The sequence below is a fragment of the Chamaea fasciata genome, unplaced genomic scaffold (genome assembly GCF_029207755.1).
Source record: "Chamaea fasciata isolate MVZ Bird 193981 ecotype frontalis unplaced genomic scaffold, bChaFas1.0.hap1 SCAF_6, whole genome shotgun sequence".
Classification (NCBI taxonomy): domain Eukaryota; kingdom Metazoa; phylum Chordata; class Aves; order Passeriformes; family Sylviidae; genus Chamaea; species Chamaea fasciata.
The window spans coordinates 30,924,352-30,950,099 of NW_027094091.1; the positions used below are offsets into that span (position 1 = coordinate 30,924,352).

General features: G+C 36.0%; 1 protein-coding gene across 1 annotated transcript in view; it reads left to right on the top strand.

Moving 5' to 3' along the window:
- The window catches only part of MTNR1A (melatonin receptor 1A), a 52,212-nt gene that overhangs the window by 6,132 nt on the left and 20,332 nt on the right, over positions 1-25,748 (top strand). The gene's annotated exons all lie outside the window — the stretch shown is intronic.

The window sequence follows — 25,748 nt, forward strand, 5'->3', positions numbered from 1 at the left end:
ATTACAGACCTCTGTTTCAGGACAGGTGTTACTAAGAATTCCCCTGCATAACAGAACACAAATTGTTAACAGAGCAAACAAGGTTGGCTTATTGAATGAACAAATAAACATGTATTTAATGTGCGTAGTTAAGTAATGCTTGGGACTATAATGCGAATGCTGCTACTAAACAAATCCGAAGTTCTTTCCAAATCTAGCCCTCCTGAAGTCACAGGTGGACAGGTGGGATAATCAAGGTTTCTGCCTTAAATGACAGAAAAAAGGTCTGATTAAATTCTTACTTACTTTTTAAGAATGGATAAAATATGCAAATTAACTTCACCAGTGCCCTTAAATTCAGATGACAAGCATGCTGCAAGCTTCTTAATACTTTTTTTTTTTCAACCAGAGCAGCAACTGAAAGTAATCAGCGAAGATATTTACAGCATTTAGATAATGACTTCTATAGCTTTGAAGTAGCTTTGTGGCAATAACTGACCAGTATGTGGAAAAAGTTTCATGTCCTATACTTTTTTTTAATGAGGAGGAAAACTTCTCTTCCTTGGAGAAACACCTAACATCAGAAGTAAAAATTTTCTATTTGTTCTTTTCATTTTATACATTTCCTAATACAGTAACAGGTTGTATAGTTAGATATGCTTTTTGAAGAATAGATATTAGACTACTGGTCTTCATAAAAATTCACATCTTGATTATATCAGAGAATCCTGTACTTGAGTTGGGGACTTAAACTTGGTTGTTTGGGTTTTGGGCAGAATGGTGGGTTGGGTTTTCTTGATGGAGGAGGACTCATCTTTTCCTTTGCCAGACTTCCAAAAAAATTCTTCAATGCTTCATTTGGGCTTTCCACCCTATCCTAAGAAACCCTGTTCTCTAAAATGAGAGAAAGTAGAAGCAGCTGAGTTTAAACACTTACATCTGTGACCAAGCACTGAAATTTTCTAGTCAAACACAGACTAAGCATCTGGAAGGGTTTCAGATTAATTATATTTTTCAGTTAACGTCTTTAAACTGACTGTTCAGTTACCTTTGTTGTGTAAGTTGGACTGAACATGTAGCTTTTTCATTTAGGCCTACAGAAACCCTGTTCAACATGATGTGTGCATGATATTCTACATGTGGAGCTGAAATATAAGGTCGATTTATATCATATTACCACAGGGTTGTTTGTTTGGTTTTTGGGGGTTTGTTTTTGACTGCAGATGCAAGATTAGCAAAACTGATTTTTCTTCAAGGATAGGTTACCAAGCAGAGGTGTTTTGTCCCTGTCCTGACAGAGGTCAGCTCCATGCTTGGTATTGAGGTCAATGTGACTCCTTTTTTAGTCAGCTGTTTCAGCTGCACCAAGTATAAGCCTTATTGAGCTTATGGTGCAGCTACCAGGATTTTGTGACTTAGCCAGACAAAGTGGCCAACTGTGGAGATGAACCAAAGTGGTGAATGGGCATGAGTACAGGGATCAGCTTTGAAAATTTATTTCCAATCACACCATGCAGAAGTTTCACCAGATCTTTGCATTCTGAGGAAAAAATTATGAATATTCTTTTTCCCCAGTAGTGACTACAGGTTTCATTTTATGTTTGTTTTCCAGAATGACTGATGAACAGTTTTCTACTCCTTAGTCTTACTTGATTTTTAAGGACACATTCATCTCCTGTGTTTGGGAGGCAAAAGTATTTCCATTTTCACAGGGGAAAGAGTCCAGTACAGCTAGGGTGTGACATTTTTGTTAGGAATAATTTGAAAATATGGGAGTTGCATATTATGAAGAATCAAAGTTTGCATAAATGCAATTTAATAATTTCTTTCAGTTGCATTTTTGTTTCATTTTGGATGAAGAATTAATGGTCTTTAACATTTGTGTATTTTACATTCCTAATTACAGTAATTATTTACATTAAAGATGTCTCCAGATTATCTCTGACAGCGTAATGCTGAGGTCTGCCTTCTGTAATTTGAGTATTGAAATGTGCTGCAACTACCATGCAGGCTCACATAATTTTGATTGTTCTGAAACCTAGGTTCTTCACCACATTCCCATTATAACATATTACATCTCTGTACCTTCCCTGAATCTCTGTCACAGAATTAGCTCTCTTAGAACACAAGATTCAGTGGGACCTTTTCAATCATCAAATACAATTTTCAGGTGTTGTAGGTGTTCATAGAAATCCTTTTGGAATGACCTTGCTCCAAGCGAAGAAGAGTGTTGATACATTGGAAGGTGGCTCAGTGAGGTTTTGGATGCTGCATTCCTTCAAGTGTTCAAGGCCGGGTTGGATGCTACTTTGAGCACAACCTGGTATAGTGGAAAGTGTCCCTGCCCATAGCAGGGGGTTGGAACTAGATGATCTTTAAGGTCCCTTCCAACCCAACCCACTCTATGATTTTTATTGCCTAAATGTATTTTCTTGTAGTTTATATGCTTTTGCTGTTGTACCAATACTACATAGCAATGCTATTCCTGGAATGAGAATAAAAGTATCACCTCTTGGCTGTTGCTTTGCTAGTCAAAGAAAGGTTGATATCAAGTTCTGTTAGTCCTACAAAATAACCTTTCCCCTTTGCAAGAGAGCTGCACCTCCAGGAGTCTGCCTAATCTCTGGAAATAACTTCCCTAAAAGTGAAATACTGGTTTTACTGAAATCGATAGCAGATCTCTTACCAAGGTCAGTGCCTGTCTCACTTCACTTTTTATGTCTGCAATACTTGCCAGTGAGTAAGAAGGCTGCTATACTGCTCATAGTCTTAAATCCAAAGTGTGGTAAGCAGAGAAATCTTCCATAACTCTGGAGCTGGAATAGGATTTTTGTTGGGTCACTGATAGTGTTGTAATAAAGTTGAATTCAGGTTAGGGTCATAAGTGCCTGACCTTATATATCCTGAGGTGCGTGCATTGTAGGAAGCCACTTACAATTTGATGTATAGTAGGTATGCAAACCATTAAGTCTGAAAATTGATGCTTCAAGAACACACTTTGGGAATAAAGAAAATACGAGAGACCACCAATGATTACTACTGCAATGGTGTCCTTTGTAGGGTTACAAATGAGAATTGTCATTTAGGTTATGGACCAGTTGTACTACAGTTCTCTGGTCAGAGCACACAAGTATATTCTTGATATATTTGTCCTCTTCTACTTTCTAGGAACTCATTCTTCTTTATTATGCTCATTAATCAGAGTAAACTGGGGTTTTGCTGCTGTAGATGGGTGGTTCTGTTGTGAGTTATGTCACCATGTACGTGTATGATATTCCTTTGGAAATTTCTCAATACAGCTGTCTGTGACCACTAATTTTTTAGTCCTCTTCTGTTGTTTTGGGTTTTTTTCCCCCTTGTCTGTAGAGCTGTCCTGAGAATCTCTACAGTCCTTATAAACCTATCTTAGTCTCAGTTCCTGATGAGGTAACACATTCCAACACCCGTCGCTAAGGATTTTCATAGCATTGGCTGTGTCTTGTCTTGGGTATGTAGAGAACAACATTTTTATTAAAGAATATGTAAATCCTATTGGTTTTTATGGTGTTGCAGAAGTTATTCAAACCAAAGTTTGCTTAATTTTGTGTAGTTTGGGTTCATGAATTTACAGATATAGATACATCCAGAAACATTTCCTATAATTTGGTGTTTTTTTGCAGAAAGGACCTTTCCATTTAACCTTTTTTTTTTTTCCTACTCCAACATCTGCTGGCACATTGGAACTCATACTTTTGTGCATTGCTTGTGGATATACACACTCCAGAAATTACAGTCTCTCATATGCAGGAGAACAATATTCAGCATTCCTGAGGGGAGGGAGAACAGTAATCTTCACTTTTCCTCCAGCTAGACACAGGTGCTGGCTTTAGTTCTTAGGATAAATTACAAGAATTTTGGTGTTTCTCTAATTCATGGTTACTGAGGAAGCTTTCCTGGGAATTTCTGTATTGGGGAGCGTCATGTACACGTAATCTTCATTGGCCAAGCTCATTCTAACTTTTTCTAACCTTCTAACTCTGGATGCAAGCTTTCAAGACTACAGAGTTAACAAAGTAATCCTGATAAAGCTCAGTAAAAGAGTTTTTCATCTCCTCTGTATACTGGTAAGTATGGAGAAGACAGCAATTTGTGTCTTAGCATGTATTAAATATCTAATGTAGAACTCAAAATGCAGTCAGATTTTCTTGCTCTTGCAGCAAAGATTTTTGAACAATTTTTTGGGAAATAATTCGGCATTTTGTGTTTTCACTTACAAATTTGTGTACATACTATTGTTTTTTGCAGCTCTTCTGATTCCTTTTTTTCTTGCCCATCCAGTGCATCCAACTACTGCAGTGCCTGATAATATTGTCAACCATGAACATTTTGTTGGTTGGTGGGAAACAGCCTTCATTTTCTTGATTTTTTGGCATAACACTTGTCTCCTTTGTAGGCAATCTCCAAAAATATTTTGTTTTTATCTAACATACCCACTTTTTGTTCAATTACTTCTGCATGTTCCTATGAATTTGCTGTGCTTCTGCTCATCTTACATTTGCACTTTTTCTTTGGTTGATCCATACACATTGGGAATTATGCTGAGGATGGCGTGAAGATGACCACTCCTGTGTTGAAGAACAAACTTGCACTAATCTTGCTAAATTGTTTGCTGCTGAATTTTTTGGTTTGTTTTCCTTTTTTTAAATTTCCCCTACATTTTTCCATTGAGTGTAGATGTCATGTTTTTTCTGAAAGGCTCTTATTTCAAAGCCTTTAAGAAGTTATTGAAGCCTATATTCAGTTATTGACTCAAGTCTCTCCCTCATGGTCTCCTTTACACGTTCTGTCAAAACTGGTATTTATACACTTTGTAAAAATAGAATTCTGAGATGCTGCACTATTCTTAGGGGCATTAGGAATGCTATCATTTTAAACAGAGTGCTTTTTTCTGTAATTATTCCTGGTAAGAATTTTTAATGCATAATTTGTGACAATTTAGGGGAGATTATACAGTTGTGCAAAACTTGTGCTTGTACCATTTTAATACCACTTGCAGCTATTATCTACAACGTGACCTAAAGATGTGGCTGAATCTTACAAACATGGACATGCAGAAGTATGAATGGAAAAAAAATGAGAGGTACAAGATAAGTTTAAGTAACCTAGTGGGCGCAGAATTTGCAATCTGCTTGTTAGTGGAGCTTGTTTTGTACTGGGATATCCCATCTGTCACAAGAGTGATGCATCTTTTCATGGCAAGGTTTTTTCATTGCTGGTGGGTGTTTTTGTTTTCCTTTTCTCAAGCTATTGCAGTGGCAGGACTTTGCTGCCAGAATGCTTCCTGGGGTAAAGCTGCCTGAGCACATCTTTCTAGTGCAGACATAGGTATCACCAAAGCAGTGAATTGATCTCGAAGATCTTTTGCTTCTATTTAGATATTCATATTATCTCCTGTCCCCATATTTACTCAGAAAACTTTCTTGATCAAATTTCACGGAGATTTCACCTGTTTCTGTCTTTTGAATTGCTGATCATTCATTGTGATGACTGGACAACATGTTTGCTTACTTTACTGAAAAACAAGAAACTTGCTTGTCTTGCAAATAAATCTCCAAATCATGAATTTGCTTGTGTTGCTTTTTGGGCTAATCTCTTATACAGGTATTCCAATGAAATAAATGAAATTTTCAGTAGTAATATTACAAGGCAGCTCCAGTATGTTTCATTTAAGCTAATACCTATTCTGAAGACATATTTACCAGTGTTATTTTAAGGATTTATTTTGTTGGAACATCTCTACATACTCATTTGATAAGTGCAAATTCAGTATGTGATCAAATACTTTTTTACAGAAACACAAAATGTTGGCCTTTTAGTACACTGGAAATAAGTGACTGTCTAATGATCATCTATAAAGTAAAATTTTATGTCTTCTATGTTCAGAAACGCTGAGCGTATACTGAGGTAAGGAAAGAGTCATATGAGCTGACAAATTAGGGATGCAGTGTAACTGGAAAAATTAGATTACTATCTCAGCTATAGTAAGGCACTCATTAGTCTGTAATCCTAAACCCAACCTTCCTCTTGCAGGTGTAATTATTGAGCTGGTTATCAGAAGTAAGGTACTACTCTGTGCATGTGTACCTGTGTGACTGCTTGGGGCTGGAGTGTCTCTGTTTTAACAGAGCTTGCTCTTAGGATTAAAAGCCCCAGCCCACACCCAGTGATTACAGCTGCAGGAATTACAGTGCTTGTGGTGAACAGAAATGACCTCACTGCAAACTTCTGTTCATTCAAGGTGATTTCAGTCCACAGGGTGTCATTCAGCTAGCAGCTTAAAAATGGTGCTGTTCTTTCTCGCTTTCTTTAGTTGCTCTTGCTTCTGGAAAAGAAATTGGATCCTTCAGAGTCTGGAATATTTCAGGACAAGTTTTTTGCTGTTAGTGTCATTTGATAAGTATGGTTGATAAGTATTGATATAGTTGATAAGTTCCTTAACTTATTTGCCCTGAACTTAATTATTCAACTTAGTTTTTAGCTCCAGCTTGGGATACTTCTTGTCCATCATGCAGTACAGTACATCTGCTCAAGGATACCTCTGCACCATCTGTGAAATGGATATGCATGGAAATAGATGCCATCATAAACCTAGTTACAAAGAGGCTTTCCAGAGGGTCTCTTTCGTTCATGACATCTGGCTTCCACCAGGTTTCTGATCATCTTAGATTGCACTGCTAAGGGAATGCATTTGATTCAGTTCTTGTACCTGATCATTATCTGATAGGGATAATGAAGCATTTTGTTTCTCATAAGTAAAACAAAACAGCATGTTATCCAGCATGCCCTAAAGGTCTATATAATACATACAAGTAGGCAGAGTTAATTTTGTCTTTTTTTCTTGCCCTTTTTTTCTCTGGAGTATTAAGCAGCTTTAGGTTGTTTTCCAGCTTTCAACAATAACTGGCAGCAGTCTCTCCAATGCTGTTATTTTTGCTCCTTCAGAGGAGCAGACATAAAAAAATCTTCTATTGAAGTTCTAATGAAAGGACATCAGTTGCCCTTTTCCTTAATGTCTTCCAGAACCATCTTCCCAGTCCTCTGTAGACTTCATTGACTCTATCTCCATACTCAAAGTTCAGGTGTGACCTTTATCTTTCAATATCTTTCCATATGTTGAATACTAAATTGCTGAGCACTTGCATATGTGTGACCTCTGTCTTGTTCTCCCTGAGATTTTTGCTTTTAGGACTGTCCTTTTTGTCCTTTTATCTGTCATGAACATTCTTCCATATTTGTTCCCAGCCAAAGCTTAAAATTCACTACATTTCATTTGATCCTCTCATAGATCTTGCTTTATGGCATGATTTTCAGACTGTCAGTGTAGAAAATATAAATCCATTGGCTTCTATTGCTTCTTGAAGTCCCTAGACAATTTCTTTCTACATGTCTTTTCTATATCAAACCCTGTTTCATTTTAAACTGTGCCTACATTTAGGAAAAAATTACTTTAAAACTACACTTTATCACTTCATATATTCTGCATCTACATCAAATGCCTTCAGTTTACAAATTATTGTGTAACACCAGGAATGTTCAGGTAAGAAGTCTTCTCTACATGTACAGATAGGCTTGATAGCATTCCAGTTAATGACGACTATTAGTAGTATCTGGAAGAGAGTACAGCAACAGTGCAACTTTGGTCAAAACAATTTCAGAAGATAGGATTTTTTTTTTTTTTTTTTAGTAAGTTGGAGAAAAAGAATTGACCAATCTGAAATGTAGCATTTAGGATTTACTGACAAGTGTTTGTTGATTCTTGCTGTTCAAATTTTTGTTTGGATTGTCACTACTGGACAATACAGGCTGCTTGGAGTTAATCTGTTTAAACTAGTACCCAATGCTTTGTTAATTGTCCAGACAGATGGCTCATTTTAGTGAATCAGCATTGCCTTCAAAATTTCATGGTGTACTGGCACTGTTCAGAGAGGAGGGGCTACAGAGAAAGGAATTAATAGGAATTTCAAAATTAATTTTGGTGAAGTGAAGCAAATGGTAGAATAATTTTGAACCCAAAATTCCCATTTTCTAGTTTTGGGAATCCAGAAAAAAAAATCACTGCATGTTTTTTATGTCACTAGTGACTTTTACTGATACAGTTAACTATTGCTTGGGGTCTAAACTGATTTCCCTGATAACACTATAAAGCCCTTCAGGCAGTAATAGTGTATGCATTGTGCAAACCATTGACACCAAAAAAAGGTGACAGAAGGATGTAAGAGTAGTAAGGCCTTTCCAAGTATGGAACAAAATATCCCAACCACATGATGTTTTTCAGAATTCTAGTATTGGAAGATCTGGACTCGGCAATAGTTAAAAGTAGTGACTCTCATTTAAGGTCCTGTGTATTCCCTAGAGGCTACTCTGTCCAAGCCTAATTGGACTTTATGCCTTTGGCACTGGAACAGAAGATGCCACCAATGTCAAAGATTCTTACAGATCCTTAGTTTTCAGAGGCTCTAAAGTTCTGTCAGAGTCTGTCATAGTTTTTCAATGAGACTTGAACAGTGTAAAAAATTAGTCCAGAAAAGAAAGATATTAGATCACATGCTGACTTCAGATAAACAAGCAATTATGTATAGGAAAGTCATAGGCAGAATTAATTCATGTATTTGAAGAAGAAAAAGGACTAGGATGACCTCCTAATTCCTTTCAATACAAACTGAAATAGGAGTATGACTTTGACTGTATGATTTCTTTTTTTTTAACTGAAGTAATGCTCAGCATAGCTTAGGAAGCATTTTCCAGGAAAATTAAATACTATCTGTATTAAATATATAAAAATAAATACTATCTAGAGTCTGTTTTATTTGGACCCATACTGTTTATATGTTTGTTGATATTTTTTTGAGGCATGTGCAATGCTAAGGAATTTCTTATCAGCTGAATGAATTTCCTTCTTAATTTACAACTGTCTGTCTCCTTTTGTATCTACTGTTGTAATATTGTAAAAACAGTGTTTCTAAGCCATTTTTGGTCTTCACTGTTTGGGTGATGGTGACTTGAATGTAGCGTTATTGTTCTGCTAATGAGTCTACTTGTTCCAATACTTTGTTCTCATGAACATTTCTCAGCTTCATTCTGGAGCAGTCTTTTGTCCCAGTATGACAGCCAAAGTTTCTTTATCCTAAATAACTGCAGAGACTATAATCTTCCACAGCACCTCTGTGCCGTAAGAAGCCTTGTACCAGACTATACCTGCAGCTTTTCTTCCGACTTTGTTTTTCATAGAATGAACATATAGTTAAATGCACTTAATTTCTTTTACTACAGCCCCAATTTTATCTGGTCCATCTTTCTACTTTCTGTCACTTGCTTTCTTCAGTGTCTCTTCATATTTTCTATGAATTTGTATCCTGTCTTTAGCTATTGCATGGATGCCTGTAGTGTCCCTGAATTAGTCTATTGGTTCTTTTTCCACTGTTGCACTAATCCACTGTTGATTTTATCCCCAAAAAGAATAAAAAAAAAATTTATACTGTGTATCTAGCATGCACTCTTTAGCTGAGTATTTTTTTTATAAATATCCATTTTCTTTTTTAGAACAGTTAATTTCTTTGCATCACCTCTTTGATCATCTGATCTTAAACATTGATTAAGTTATGTGTATAAACTCTTCTTTCTTAATAGCTGTGTTAGGATCTTCCAGATCAATACAAATTGTAGTTGAGAGAGTGCCTTAGGGCTGTGCTATTAACCTTTTTGAGACAAATTCACACTGATTATGTGGTTCTTCCACTTCTAGGTGTATTTGTGAATCTATTGGCCAGAGTCCATTTTCCTAAAACTTATATATATATTAAAAGAGCATATGAATCATGACAAATATGCAATACTCAGGAATGCCCACAGCCTCTCAAAGAATTTCAGGTGCTGCATAATGAGATTTATTTGAGTGATGGATGCATGTTCCATGCCTAGTTTAGCATGTTTAGGTATAGCAAAAAGGAAGCTTTTCAACTTCAGTGGCACTGTAAAAATTCTTGAGGGAAAGTATTATGAACTATCCTTATTCTGGACAGTTGCTTCCACTAAGATCATCTCACCTTGGGCTTTTTGGATCCTTTTACATCTTAAAGCACAGTGTCAGACTGTCTCACCTGAGTGAGACCTATTCCCTCTGTAAAGCGAGTAGCCATAATAATGCAGTATGTTGACTTCAGTAACTTTAAAAAGCTTGAGAGAACCTCTGAATACTGTGAAGGATACTAAGTTTCTCTGAATCCCAAGCTTTATATGCTATTTATTCTGCAGTACTTTAGAGATGAAGCAGAGATTTGTGAATTTGTGTTTGGGGTAAGTCACCTGTTCTGAATATGGCAAATTGCGATGAATATGTCCAATACACCTTCAAAAATGAAATTACCTATGTAATGTTTTTTCATGATTATGTACTGACAAAATTTCTTACTTAAGTTGCACAGCTGTTTTTGGGTGAAATGATAGAATGAAGATAATCATTAGGGGATGTTTGCTTTTTTTTTTCTTTGATTATTCTAAAATGTATCATTTTGAGAGGCATCAGTTAGATGGCAAAGCTAGGGGATTTCATGAGACTGATTCATCTGATCCTTGGTTCATCTACAGTATAGTTCAGTACTTCAATATAGCTGGAACTAAACATTTGTTACTGGATTACAGGTATTGTATACTGTGACCTCCCTCTAAAAAACATCTTAATTGCCAGCATTTTTGTATAATACCATTTGAAACTCCTGTGTCCATTTGTTTCTTTGATCTTGGTACATCATGAAGATCGTTCACTAGCGCTACAAGTTCCATAGGTCATGCAAATTCTTTTCACTTTATGTCAGCCCTTTTAGCCACGCTGTTTAATTGACTCTTCTGCCTCATATTGCCTCTCTTCAATGAAAATAGATCTTTTAGACATTTTCACTCAAATGACAATTCAAATAATGTCTAATATGTCCCAGAATATATTTTCTGTCACTTTTTGCATCAGTACCTAAAGCTTGTGGTATTCTTCACAGAGCTGGCCCTAAAATCTTCATTTTGTTAGGTGGAGTGTCATCTCTTCCACCACACTTCCATAGCTTTCCATACTGTTGAAATCAGAAACTTCACAGAAGATACTGTACTCTGCCATAAGCAGTAGATGGGCTTGAGTTGCATGTCTCCTTGCTAGATTTCTCCCATCAAAGAAGTTGCCATTGTTCTAAAGTATTTATCCGAAAAAAGCACTCTTCTGTACTTGCTGGGAAACCTACAGTGGTGCTTATTTACAGGCAGTTCTGTCTGTTTTCTGTTAAGACCAGCATTTCTGATGATACCTTCAGAAGACTGCAGGATATCTGTGAATAGATTTACAGTAAACTTTACAGGTCTCCTTTAGGTTGTGAATTTTTAAACTTCTAATAAAATTGTTTATGTCCTTGTAAACAAGGTGAAATACCAGTCAATGGTGACTATGCATGTGTGAAAATTCTACTGACAGCCATAAAGTAGTCATAAAATATAGGCTTGGCATAGCTTTAAAATCAGTACAAGAAAAGCTAATACTGTTTGCTACTATAGCTGTGGTCTTTGCCACTTAAATTGTAGACTTCAGAACTTTCTAGAAAGTTTCTGTTCAGCTGACACTGATGTTTATACGTTGATGTTAATTTTAAGGGTTAATGAGTGCCTTTGTCTTTGAAGTATTATCATCAGAGAATTAACAAGCTTTTTACAATAAAACATTAGTCTAGCCAAATGTTCTCTCTCATAAAAGCTAAGTTAATCAGAGAAGACTCCTGGAAAATCTTGTCCCTGAAGAAAATAACTAGCAGAGCTGAGGTCACAGAGTAAACCTCAGATCAAGACACTAGCATGGCTCTAAGATTTGTTAGCACAGCTGTAAACAAAAATTTTCTAAAAAGCATTGCAGTGGTCCCTCTGTTTATAGTGCAGTGATTAAAAATTGAAACTCTCATGACCACTTTAAGGGAAAAGCACAAATATGGAGAGAGTCTTGTTTTCATTTCCACAGGTGTTATCTACCAGTTTGAAAAAGTATTTTTAAACCAGAGGAAAAAAATGAAAGAGACTTATGTTTATGGCAACAGAAATTAAATTACATAGCAATAGGAATAATATTACCAATTTCATGGTTTTATATGTACTGCTCATCATGGATTGACCTTCTATGTAGTAAACATTGCAAAGCACTAAAAAAAGTTTCCTCTTAAAAGGGTTACAATTAAGCCATTATGAACTCGGTTTGTGCAATTGTTTATTATTTGAAGTCTGATCAAAGCAGTATTCCAGAATTCTCAGCTAACCATTCATTCCAGATGTGTGTCAGAGCTATAACTTGTACTACAGTTGGGTAAGACGTGGCAGACTGAAAGACTGTTTGGTGTTTATATACTCTGTATGTCATATGCTAAGGGAAATCTCTCCCTATTATATGCCTTTTGTGTTGCTCAAAGCAGCACCCCTTACAATAATAATTTAATTTCTAATTAACATATACATAGCCTTGGCCGCATATTTTATGCTCTCTCTGTATGTGAGAATACACCTACTGATATATTTATCTTCAAACCTGATTTCAGGAGCACTGAGTATCTCAAAGTGTTCTTTTCAATTTAGTGTCATATTTTATCTATTGTATAAAAATCCAGAGCCATCTGCTCCCTTGAATTCAGCTGTGTGGACTTTTTACCTTGAACTGAGATTCTCACAGTGGATTTTAATAGCTGTGGTATTGCCCACATTTTGTTGTGTGAAAGAAGAGTGTCTGTGCCACTACAGAGTTTGGTAGTTTTCTCCTTAATCTGCTTTAAATCAAAAAATCACATCCTTAACTCCTGTTAGTTCCCTCAGCTTTAGGTACTGGCAGACTGCTCTAAGGTCTTGTCAGACCCTTCAATTCTCCAGGCTGAACAGTTCCAACTCTTTCACACTGACTGCCTAGGAGAGGTGCTCCAGTCCTCTGATCAGCTTTGTGGCCCTCCTTTGGACCTGCTGCAACAGGTCCATATTGTTCTTATGCTGGGCACCCTAGAGCTGGATGCAGTATTTGGGGTAGGGTCTCACCAGAGCAGAGGAACAGAATCCCCTCCCTGTCCCTGCTGGCCATGCTGCTTTGGATGCACAAGCCCAGGACATGATTGTCTTTTTGGGCTGCTAGTGCTCGTTGCTGGGTCATGTTGAGCTTTGTGTCAACAAACGGCCCCAAGTAATTCTCCCCAAGTCAAAGGTATTAACGCACCAAGACTGCAGTTCAGAAATACTGAGAGGTGGAAAGCAGGCACCAGCTTCTCTATCCCAACTTTGGCTTAGAGAAAACAGCAGGAACATTGGACTCACAGGAGCATTCTTGAGATAAAATTTTCCAGCTGAAGTGTACAGTGTACATCCCTCCTGTACTGTTATGGGCAAGCATGCAGTTGTGAAGATCTGTAAGTTTTAGCGATTTTCTCTTTCTCTCCTTGAGATAAAGGATTTTTTGTGTTTTGGGAGCTACTGACTGGGAAATAGTTCATTCTGTCCTCTTCAGAAAAACCTGGGTAGGTAGGCAAGGCTTTACAGTTTGCTGTAAGGACTCTTTTAGAAATTCACTTCCTGCTGTCTGTCAAATATAGTCACCTCACAGAGAACTCACATGAAGTTTCTTTTATTTTCATATGACCGTTTTTGTACAAGTGAAGAGGACTAAAGGTGGTCACTGAGGGGCTGCTGTGGTTTGGGGTTTTTTTCAGACAGCATTCTTTTCCAGGGCAGTTCCATTTAAACACATGCACATCTTAAGGATATTGAATGCCCGGTCAAACAATGCTTATCCCTGAAGCTAACATATGTTGAAATGCTTTTGCAGTGCTTAACTATGCATGTCACTACTGAAGTGTCTGGAGCTGAAAGCCATTATGTAGATTTTTTGTTTTTCTTTTTTTTTTTTTCTTGTCTAAACTGAACTTAAGATTAAAATGTAAACAAACAGTGTGCTGACACTAAATTTGCAACAAGTCCCAGGAATACTTCAGTTACTTCAGCTAGCTCTGTCTTCATCGTATTGCAACACCTCCACAAAAGCAGATTATGATTGATGTATTAAACATCTAGGGAGAAAAATGGCTTCAGTGCCAGTTATACTTGAGAAAAAGAGGCAAAATTATTTTGTTTTCTATCCAGATCCTCAAGGCACTTTCTGCTCAAATGACTCGACTCTTCTGGTAAACAAAGTATTCAACATGAAGTTCCTAGGACATGTTTTCTAGCAATAGTAGCTGGAAGATTTCTTATGTCACTGTATCTAAATGCCTCTTATGCCCATGCTCCAGTCAGTCATACATGGATTTATCTAAAATCAAAATTTATTCCAATACACTGCATTCCCCTTTGGCTTATCCTTAGCTGCTTGAATTGTCACAAAAGTCATATTAATAAAGGCAGCTGCTTTTCATCAAAATAAAGTTTGTGATGCTGCTTTTTGAGTACTGACAGGCCAAAGTTGTGCACATCAATTGCAGTTCAAAGTTCAGAAAGAAATTTCAGCTAAATTTTCTGGGATATATCTGTTTTTGTTGTTTTCAAGTTAATTCCCAGGTGGTTCCACATTTTACCCCATCTTTCAATATTTTTCATTTGAAAGCTCTTATGAATGTTATGAAGTAGCCAGGGTTTTTCTGGTTTCCAAAGGCAAATGAAAATGGCAAATTTGACCATTTCCAGCAAGAAAATAAGTTGGCTGTTTTGTGTCAGTACTGCCTTCCTCAAATCACATCTTTTAAGCTGAATACCACTTTTTGCAGGGTTTTTTTTTCCTCCCAAAATTTCGAAGAGCGTGACTGTCATAAGGGAACATCATTTCTCTTTAGAAACAAGATGAGGTTGCTACCTCATGGACTGTCAAGCCAAATCTGCCTGATGTATATGCTTTGTGAATAATATCATTAACAACTGCATGAAGCAGAAAGACTCTTTAGACTCCATCTGCATTGTAGTTATCCAGAATAGAAAAATGTCTCACAGCAGTATTTTCAACAGTTTAGAAATGATATAGCTGCAGTGAATGCCTGGCAGACAAATGGCTGAAAAATGATCTATGACATTACAATGGCTTTTAAATACTGAATGCAATGTATAAACATGACCTTAAAATGAAAATTTAATTTTTTAGCGTACTTACAATATATATATATATATATATATATATATATATATATATATATATATATATATATGCACTTTTGTTTGCAGTTGGAAATTTTTATTTGTTCCATTCTGTGTCTCTTCAATTGTTTAGGCTTTGGGGAATTTAGAAAGCAGCATTAATAGCTCCCAAAATACTGGATATGTCAAGTTGTATAGGGATGAGAGAAAACAGCTGCTGTAAAAATGTCAAGGAGTCAATCTGCCTCTTATCCTACCTAACACAGGATCAGCTCTACTAACATGACCCTGAAAAAGGATCTTCTCAGTCAATTCATTACTGGATTTCAAAATCTTCCTGCTTAATTCTGTGCTGTATAAGGTTATGGAGTAAAAAATGAGTTTACATCTATGCATACAGGAAGTACTTTCTCATTCTCTTCAGAGTTGTTTCTCTTCCTTCTGCTAATGACTTGAAATTGACGAAGAGAACTCAAAAGTATCACCATCAGTTTGTGAGGAGCCTATCTTTGTCACATATCTGTGAGGCATACAAAGACTAAAAATGCATAATCACTTTTCCAATAACATAATATGAGAAATATACAGTTGCCCTTTATCCTTCACCCAAGACTTCATGAAGAAAATTCTCAAGAGATTTTGACCAGTTAGAAATTTGCTTTGGATCCTGTGAATCATCTTGTTGAGCTTTATGGCAAAAAAGGTTGGCATATGTTGAAATGTTTAAGGTTTTTGAAGGCAAAATCTTTAATTTTAAATTATATTAGGGGTTTTTTTTGCTTCCAGATAGATTATAATTTCGTGAATAAGAAAAAAATCACTTTCAATATCTTTTTGATTAAAAAAATAAGATTTTTTTCCTATAACTTGAAAGCAGCAAGATATATGAAGTTTCCCTACTTGTGTGTTGAAACCGATCTTCATCGTGCTGAAGATTAGCTTGTCTTTTTTTTTCCCCTGAAAGTTGTTTCCAGCACCCTACTGATGTTAATGATGCATTACTCTTTCAGAATTCTCACAGCCTAATTATGAAAGCTGGGTAAGTTTGATATATTGCCAAATTCACTTTCAGGTTCTGTTTCTTTTTTCCTTGTTTGGTCTTGTAGAATTTCTTTCTTTGTAAACATGTCCAGGAAAAGCACCTTGGTCTGTCGATATTTGAGTAATGATAAGAAGACCCAGCCTTGGATAATACACAAGTCATAGTCTAGAACAGCTCAGTGTGCTTTTTTGCAGGCACCATCTAAAAAAATTACATTAAAAAAGGGGAAAAATATTTTTGATTGTTTTTCATTCTGCTGAGGATAGAAAGGGTAAATGCTGTTTCTTCTGTTGCAATTTCTGAGAGATTTAATCTGTTTTGTGCATAAGGTAAACAAATTAATATCTCTAGAAGAAAAGTTTAATTTTCTACCTAACAAGTTCTACATATTTTTTTACTGATTATAAGCTCAAAAAAAAAAGTCTTTCAACCTTTTCACATGTCTTGATACCTTTCTTACATAAAGTCCTCATTTTATTAGCCATGATTTTAATGACAGTTCTTCTGGAAGAAAAACTGTGTAACAATTCCTCGGTAGATATTTCTAATATTATTTAATCTTTTTTCATCTTCTGAAATCTAATTTCAGGCATTCTCTTTTGAAAAAGTTTTCCATCAAATTATGAAATTATAACTCTCTATATTTAATTGAATCTGAATTTATTTCAAAGGCAGCATTAAGATGATGAAGTAAATTTTGCTTGACCCTTCATATTTGGAAAAGAAGAGTGAATGGCAATATTAGAACTATCGTGAATTTTGCAACAAATCATGACACCAGTGTGAAAATTCAGATGCTTGAATTTGACTAACACGTCAATCATTGATGTGTAGATGCAGATTGTAGTGAAACTGGACCCCTGCAGTTCAACCCCTAAGTCAAATTGTTCCTTTTGATCCATTTTTGGGGGGTATTTTCCTGATGTCTTAACCTTAATCATCTTCTGATTTACAGTCAGTGGACAGCTCAGCCCATTATCTTTGCACCATTCAGCCTGTCAGAATTCATTAGCATGCCATCTACAGAGAACTCCCTCTGCAACCAACTGTTTGTTAATTCATCTACAGCAAACTAAGGAATTTTGTTAAAGAGCCATTTTAGGCAAAATATTTGACTTATATTTCCTTTGGCACTATTTAGCCAAAGGTTCAACAAACGTCAGGTTTTTACAGCTCACCCACGCTTGGTAAGTTTTTTTTCTTCTTTAGATTTTGAAAGTAAAGTACATTTTTAGCAATGATTCTGGCAGTGGGTAGATGCTACAATAAAAATCATGAAATATTATTGCATCAAGCTGTTTAGAACTCTTTCTCCCTGTAGGGAATTTATCTTCAATTAAGTACACTAAAAATAATAAGTTGCAGTATCTTTCAATTTGGAAGTTCTATAAGACACATTACTTGATGTACCTAAGGCATATCTTTCTGAGATTGCTACAGGGCGTTGAAACTTTCTTCTTTTGTAATGCAATTTATTCATTTTTGTTAAGTCTGACATACTTTTATAAGAATGTTTCCACAAGGATGACCAGCATCTTCTTTAACTGAAATGAGCTACTTGATTTAATTCTTATATTGGAATGCCAAATACTTTAAACAATAATGGACTTCAGTGTTTTATTTAAGTTTCTAAATAAAATTCCTTTAAAATTTTTTCATCTTTTCTTTTTGCCTTCATAGGAGTGTCAAAATAAAACAGTCTGTCATGTGCAGGATTTCTTTCTTCTCCACGAATATTTTCTAGGCCAAAAATGCCTAGGAAATTTCCTGAACAGGAGATACACTGTATTTTGTCAAAGAACTAGACACCAAAATATCTACAGATTAAAGTAACAATCAAATTTGCTGTAAAGTAGCAATTCAAGAACCTCAGTTAGGAGTACAGTATCAGAGGCATCTGTGAAATCAGTGGAAATGCCTCAAGAAGGCTGGTCAGCTAAGACAGAATTCTCCATCAAGTTTTTTCACAAAGTCTCAAATCTTCATAAGAGTGCCATCCAGAAGGTTGATAATAATGAGCACTATTATGAATTTTCTGGCAGACGTCATTTTCTCATTAATCAAACATCTGGTTGCTGTTTGCTCCATTCCCTTAGTAACAATTTCTGGGTTTCAATTTGGTTACTGGGATAACTACTCATTCTTAAAAACAGACAGTATATCTGAATCACTGGGAGGAAGAGAGAGGCTTATTAATTATAACAGAGATGGAACAACGTGAGAGGTTTCATTGAAAGGTATGAAGTTTCATTTTCCTCAGTAAATACACAGCAGTATGGAACGTCATTATGAAGAAACCAGAAGCCAAAACAATGAATGTATGCCTATGCAAGTTGGAGCAGAGGTACAGAGGGACTAAGAAAAGAAAAGCACAACTTCTTGCTTCTCTCTACCTCTTTTTTTTAAAAAAAACTTGATTAGAAAATAAAATAATTGAAGTTGTCATTCTTATTTTTTGCCTCTGGAATCTGGGTGTGGAGGCGTTAGCTTGCTCTCTTTTACACTTGGTAAATCTTTAGGAAAAAAAAATAAACCAACACAGAAATAAACAAAGGAACAAAAATCCCCAAACTCAACTCCAAAAACCCAAAATCCAAGGGAAACAATGTTCAAAATCTGCCATTTCTAACCAATTTGGAAAAGTTACAGAAATTTATCTGAGTTAAATTTCATCCAAAGATATAACTTTCACTAAAATAATGCCTGAAGAAAACAGACAGACTTCCAAATGTGGACTCCTCTAATGAGAGCTGAGAAAAACTAGGAAAATCCAGGTGAGTCCCATGTACACACAAAGGCTTTTATTTTAATATAATTGTACAGTAGATTGTAGACTCTGTAGGAATGTCCGTTCAGTGCAGAAAATTAGAAACATTCCATTGCGTAGTCTGATTTAATAATATTTACCACTTGCTGAGTGCATTCAGAGAATGGACTCTCAGGCCTGTGAGAAAATCTGGTCACTGTAGTGACACTGACAACAGCAATTTATGTTTCTGTCTGTTCCCCGAAGCACCCCACACACGCCAGAAAAGGCCACATGCAAAACATCTTTTCTCAGTCCCTAGTCCCATGTGCCTCCTTTTCTCTGTTGGCTCTACAAGACTTGCCTGTGATGGGTACAGAGAGCAGTCACCTTGAATTGCTCCTCTCAATCTCTTGAATTTGGCCGCTCTAGAAAGAGCCGGGATCAATTTATGGCTTCACTGTATTAAATATATAAATCTTAGAGGCAAACTTGGATGGGGCAGATCAGGCTCTCACTGCAAGTAAACAGATGCTGGCTATTCCCAGAAAATATTAACTTTGTAGTGGGGATTATATTGATACATCTGGAGTTTTAGAGCTTTTCCAAAAGTTAAAGATCCACATTATCAATACAAGTTTCAATCTACATGTGCTATAGTTGTTTTTAACTCTGATGTGATTTTAACTAATCTGAGATTTCTGAAGATACATCTTTTCCCTACTTTCTTATTTTATAAAGGAATTTAAAGCCCATTGACCTCAACAATAAAGCATTAGTAAAAATTTCAGTATGGGTTGGGTCTGATATTAATACTTCATTAGAAAATAATTTTAAAATAATACATTAGACTTTAGCCTGTTAGACTTTAACATTTTCAAATAAAATAAAAGGTAGTGGTAAAAAAATATAGTTTTTAAATGATAAAAAAATGCATTCAACTCGTTGTCATTTCCACTACCAGACACTAGAGGGGAAAAATGTTCCATGTTTTTAGACCATTAAGATGCAAACTAAGCTGTAATGTATTCCATTTTATGCATCACTTCTCAGAATAAAAATGCAGAGTATAATACATTTGTTATAGATTTTCTAGTTGTAGCAGGAAATGATTAATTATACTGTATTCATATTGTTATTGATTCACTGAATTAGCACTCAGACATGGGGCTCATAACAGTATTCGTTACAAGTCAGCTGCCATCAAGATGTGATACAGCCTGATTATTTAATCCTTACAGAGTATGAAAATCCATTAAAATACAATGTATTTTAATTAGAATGTAACAACTTTGTCCAGGTTGTGGTATCTAGTTCAATTTCTATGTCCAGATAAGTTCTTGTGACCGTGTTCATTCACAGAAACTGCATTTTTTCTTTTCTATGAAATATTTTCATGAGCACACAGAATTCTTCTATGTTTGTGATTGTGTTTCTTAAAACAAGTCTGACAGTTTTTTTTCTTGAACTCCACACTCTCTATGTTCTGCTTTACCACACACAAAAAAAAAAAGAATACTTAGAGCTTTGCAAAATCAAAATACTTTGAATATTCATATTCAAATATATGTCGCAATACATTTTACCAGAAATAATCAGGAGATTTTTAGAAAACTCAGTGGTGTTTTCTCCCAGACAGGCGCAGAAAGTGGAAATGTTGAACAGTGATGAGTAAGAAGGAGAACAGCAAATGTGTACAAGTTTGCTCCAAAAACCAAGCCAAAAAACGTTCTAGCCCAGGTGTTGGAATATCTTCAGTACTCTAGGGCATATAGCATTATAGGACAGTATCAGAACCAGTGGGTTGTTACCTGCTTACTTTCTTTACATTTGTGTTACACCTCCTTAATACAACCTGCTGTTTGTACTGCTGACAGATGTAATTGAGATTCTCAAAGAAGCCCAAAGAAACTAGATTTCTGGTTGCCCCTGGAGCTGAGGTCTGGGCATCCAAGTCCCTGAGGTCCATTTTAGAAGCTCAGACCAGGTTATCCTGTGAAGACATCTTTTACTTTACTTCCTCTGCTGACTCTCAGCATGTTAGATTTGGCAGAAGGCGTAGGAACACTCTGTGTAGGGCAGAGATGTGTGTTCTGCTTTCATATTGATAGATGCAAGAAACACAGTAAAAGGGAGGAAAGATAAATAGAAGTGTTGGCCATGAGAATTACTCAGTATAATTGGTTACTCCTTGTCTGAGTGCTACAGTACAGTGAGAAATGATGCTGTGCTAGTTCTACTAGGTGATGAAAGATGAATTGACAAGTAAAGAATAATATGAACTTCTACTTGGTACTCATTTGGTAGGTGAGAAGACAAGGCTGCAAGTACACTTGGGGACCATGAAGGTAGAAAAAGATGATCATAACAAACAAAAAACTGACGCCTTTCTCCAAAATTTTTTGATTGGTTTGTTGTTTATCAGGAGTCCCCAAATTTTTGATGATATTCTTAAGTGTAAATATATCTGAATATGGAGGAAAAGAGCTCTAAAACCACATTGGTTGGTTTAATCATCTGAAAGAAAATAATTTTATAGAGAGACAGCCAAATACAGTGTTTAGACAGGATTCCATACAGCTAAATTGAATAACTGTGAAGATTAAATACTTTAATTTATTCTTCTACAAATGTAAATGTATAGAGATTTTTCTGAAAATTCTCTTAGCAATTCTTCAAAATTCCTGTGCATCTCTCAAATTAAGGGCTTTATTTTTAATCAAAATGGGCAATTAATTAGATAAACCAAAGCAACACATACATAAAAGTAATACATCTATAATGGAATGATATATAAAAGGGAGCCCTTCATATGTTTTGGACAGCTTCATTCACAATGTATGGAAAATGTGACTACTTAGCAAGGCTGAAACAATTTCCAGACAATGATTTCCAAAAACGACTAGTTGGATTACCTGAACACATATCCATTGCTGATGCAGTTACTAAATATCATCTTCTTCCTCTGATATCAATGAGGCCGATGTATGTTCAACAAGGGGAAAATATATCTCTAATGAATGAGTTGTCACTGAGATTTCTGGTTATGTTAAATAATTTAATTTTCTACTATTCTATCACATTGATTTCTAACGTTATTAGTCAACAACTTTGTCTATACTGTGAGTTATCAAGAAAATGCACCTAAAAAAATCAACTTTGTAACAGAGTCAGACTTCTGCCATAAACTAACTTGATACAAAAAATCTTCTCTGATACTCCTAGAGGCCTTTATCACAACTACCTCCATTTTATTTCTTCTTCTATATTTATTCCAGAGACAATTTGGCATCATGTACCTGTAAAAAATATAATATATGTGTATGTAAACTTTATTTTTTGTATGTACATAAAGACAAGATTTTTCTCCTCCTATGTAGTTGCATAACTATACATAGAAGTTTTTAGATCATTATCCTAGAAGGGAATAAAGAGAGATCCCTATGGAAGAGACTGCATATACTCAGAAAAACACTTCATTTTGTTCTGTGACTTCTAATTTTTTGTCTCCACCTATTTCAGAGAGGTTCTGTCAGTTGCAAATGCAGTCTTTTTCCAGTATTGAAATCATAACCAGTAAAACTTTTGGTATTGGACTGTAAGGTATGCCAGTTCTTAATCTCTAGAAACATTCATGTGTAATCTAGAAGGAACAGGAAAATATATTTTGTTAATCTCCTAACAAAGATTAAGTGCAATTCAAGCTGGATTAGCCTGCTGTACTCAGTGTCAGTGCTATTTCGTAGTACTACAGATACTCCTTAATGGCACAAAATATTATGGAGACAATTAGCAGTACAGTAGCTAAGAACTAGTACAAAAAGCCAAAATGAAAAATCTGGTATAGTCTCTAGTTTCCTATGTTGCATCTACAGTGTTCTTTTCTTTCCTGTTGCAGCAGTGTAGCATATATACATGGTCCTCTAATACCAGCCAATTCTCCTGGACCATTCTGCTGTCCAGGGCCATATCTCCTGAAAAGGTTGAAATGTAGGGCTATGATCCTGTTTTGTGCCTGACTTCTTCTCTTAGGATTCTGAACTCCACCATTTTATGTTCACTGCAGCCAAGGCTGCCTCTGACGTTCAAGTTCCTCAAAAGTTCTTCCTTCTCATAAGTACCAGATCCAGTGGAGCAGATATCAGGTTGACTGAAGACTTCCTTGAGAACCAGGGCCTTGTAGAGACTTTGCATCAGTGTCTTAGAGACACTGATTCTTTCAAATTTGATTCAAACATTTCAACATCCAGATGGGAGTGACATTTAATGTGATGGGTTGTTTTTTTTTTTTTTTGGGGGGGGGGTGGTGTTTGGGTTTTTGTTTGGTTTTTTTTTGTTTGTTTGTTTGTGGGTTTTTGGGGTTTTTTTTGTTTTGTTTTTGTTTTTTTTTTGTAATACTTAAAGAAATTACCTAGAAAAGGATTTCTTAATATTTAGAATACAAGACTGATCCTTTTGCTAGGATATTTATTTGTCAATGAATTTTACCTCATCCTGTTTTTTCATCATAGTATGTACAGCAAAAAAATACCAATAGGTATAAAATATGAAGAAAATCCAGAAATGTTCAATTTTGCTTTCTTAATGTAGATGGAAAAGAATTTTTTCCTCTATTCTCTCTTGTACTGTCATTTTAGTTCTCACCCAACAACCCCAGGGTAGTTAGTGCCTAGTATAACAATTGGGGCATTTTAGCACCAGCTGCTGATAGAGTAAAATATTAATTGGTGGGTAATATTTGTAAAGCCACCTCAAGTGGCTAGATGGCCAGTTCCAGTCAAAAACTGGTACAGATTCTGAGTCTAAACATTAAATGCAAATTTGAAAACCTCAACTAAAGTTATTTAAAAAGGCTATGATTGAATCTGCTGCAGCTTCTTATCCCTGTTGTCTCTGCTGTCAAATCATTACTAAACCCACTCTTCAAATGGTATGTGTTGGCTGTGTAACCAGCCTACATAACCAGTTCTGTATGAACAAAATTAAAGTCTACATTATGTATATTCCTAGCACAGCTGGATGGTCCTTTCTGAGGTCTGTGTTGTACGTTAGGGCCATTTCAGATGCAGTTAAATAGACTGCAGACTCTGTTCTAGCCAGTTCCCCACAGAGTAGTAAGAATCAGTCATCTCTGTGTCTTGACTCGCAAGTGTATTGGAAAGTACTTCTTTTATATATGTGCAGCCATCTTTCCACTGCAATTCACAGTGCAGGAAGCACATTTGCTTACTCCTTAGAATAGACCACTGTCAAATATTACAGGCAGCTTTCCTAATATCCTAGTTTAAAAAATGACAGTAAAGATTCAGTATTGCCATGCACTGGGTGGCTAGCTTGTGCACATATTTGGACAGTTTTAGATTACAGAAGAGTCCTCTTTAGTAATTTTTTTAAAGTACTTTATACATAAGTTAAACTTTTGTTTTGAAAGGGAAGACTGGCCACTACTTAATCTTATCCAGTAATAATTTCTCTTATAAAAAATCAAAAATGTTCATTTACTTACTTCTGCATATCCCCAAGTCGTCTGTCCTGAGATGTTTTAATTGAATCATACAACAACAGGTTGGAAGGGACCTCAAAGGGGGATTAATCTTTATTGGCAAGAACATAGTAAAACCACAGTCTAGGCAAGATGTCTCAGCACCATGTGCAGCTGAATCTTTAAAATGTCCAATGCTGGGGAGTCCCACACTTACCTGGGGAGATTATTCCAGGCCGGATTTTTCTCATTGTGAAAATTGTTGTGTCTAATTGGAATCTTCCCTGGAGTAACTTGTACCCATCACCCCTCATATTTTCCATGTGACTCCTTGTAAAAAGGGAGTTATCTTAGCCTTTAAATACAGGAACATGGTGATAAGGTCTTTCCAAGCCTTCTTCTCTGAAGGCTGAGCTAACCGTGTCCTCTCGGGCTTTCCTCACAGCCTTCCAGTCTCCAGTCATTTGGTCATCTTTATGGCCCTTCTGTGGACTCTCTCCAGCCCATACACTTTTTTGTATAGTGGGAGCCAAAACTGAGCAGAGTATTCCAGTTGTGGCCTGGCAAGCACTGAGCAGAGTGGCACAATGATTTCTCTCTCCTTTCTGGTGATGCCCTCACTGGTGCTACCCAACATCCTTTCTCTGCTGCAGCAGCAAACTGTTTACTCATGTTGAGCTTCTTGTACACCAGACTTCAAATCAACAAAAGCAAAGCAACCATTGTAATCATCAATCCAATGCTGATTAACTTTTGAAGATGGACTGCATTTAGACTACAGATGCAAGCATTATGAGAGAGCTGCGCTGTGTTCAAGTCATTAACTTACTACTTTACTAAAATATTTTTTGTGGGCTAAGTCATGGATGCACATATGAAATGCTAAATTATTGGCTCAGAAAAGATTCTTGACTTCAATTTGGACACCCATCTGTTTTTCAAAAAAATAATTTAAAGATGTCATTGCAACTTTATACTTGACTTTTCTTTGAGTATTGAATTTTGAGAGCAGACTGGTTTTTAATATCATTCGAAATGAGTGGAGCTTGACAGGCATGTAAATACTATGTGTTATTGCATGAAAAAAGTACCTAGGATATGGTTCTCATTACATTTTAATCCAAATTTGAAAGCTATCTAAAATATTTTTGAAACATATTTCAAACGTAAATTTCAACTTTGTGAAGCAACAGAAATCTTCTCTATGGCAACATTATTCACTGGATTAATGGCATCCTTTAATTAAACAAGCATATTCCTAGCGATGGCTTTGGCTGGCTCTTTGCAGAGTTTTTCACAAGCAGTATGATCATAGCTCTCAAAAAGTCAGTGGGCAGAATTATGGT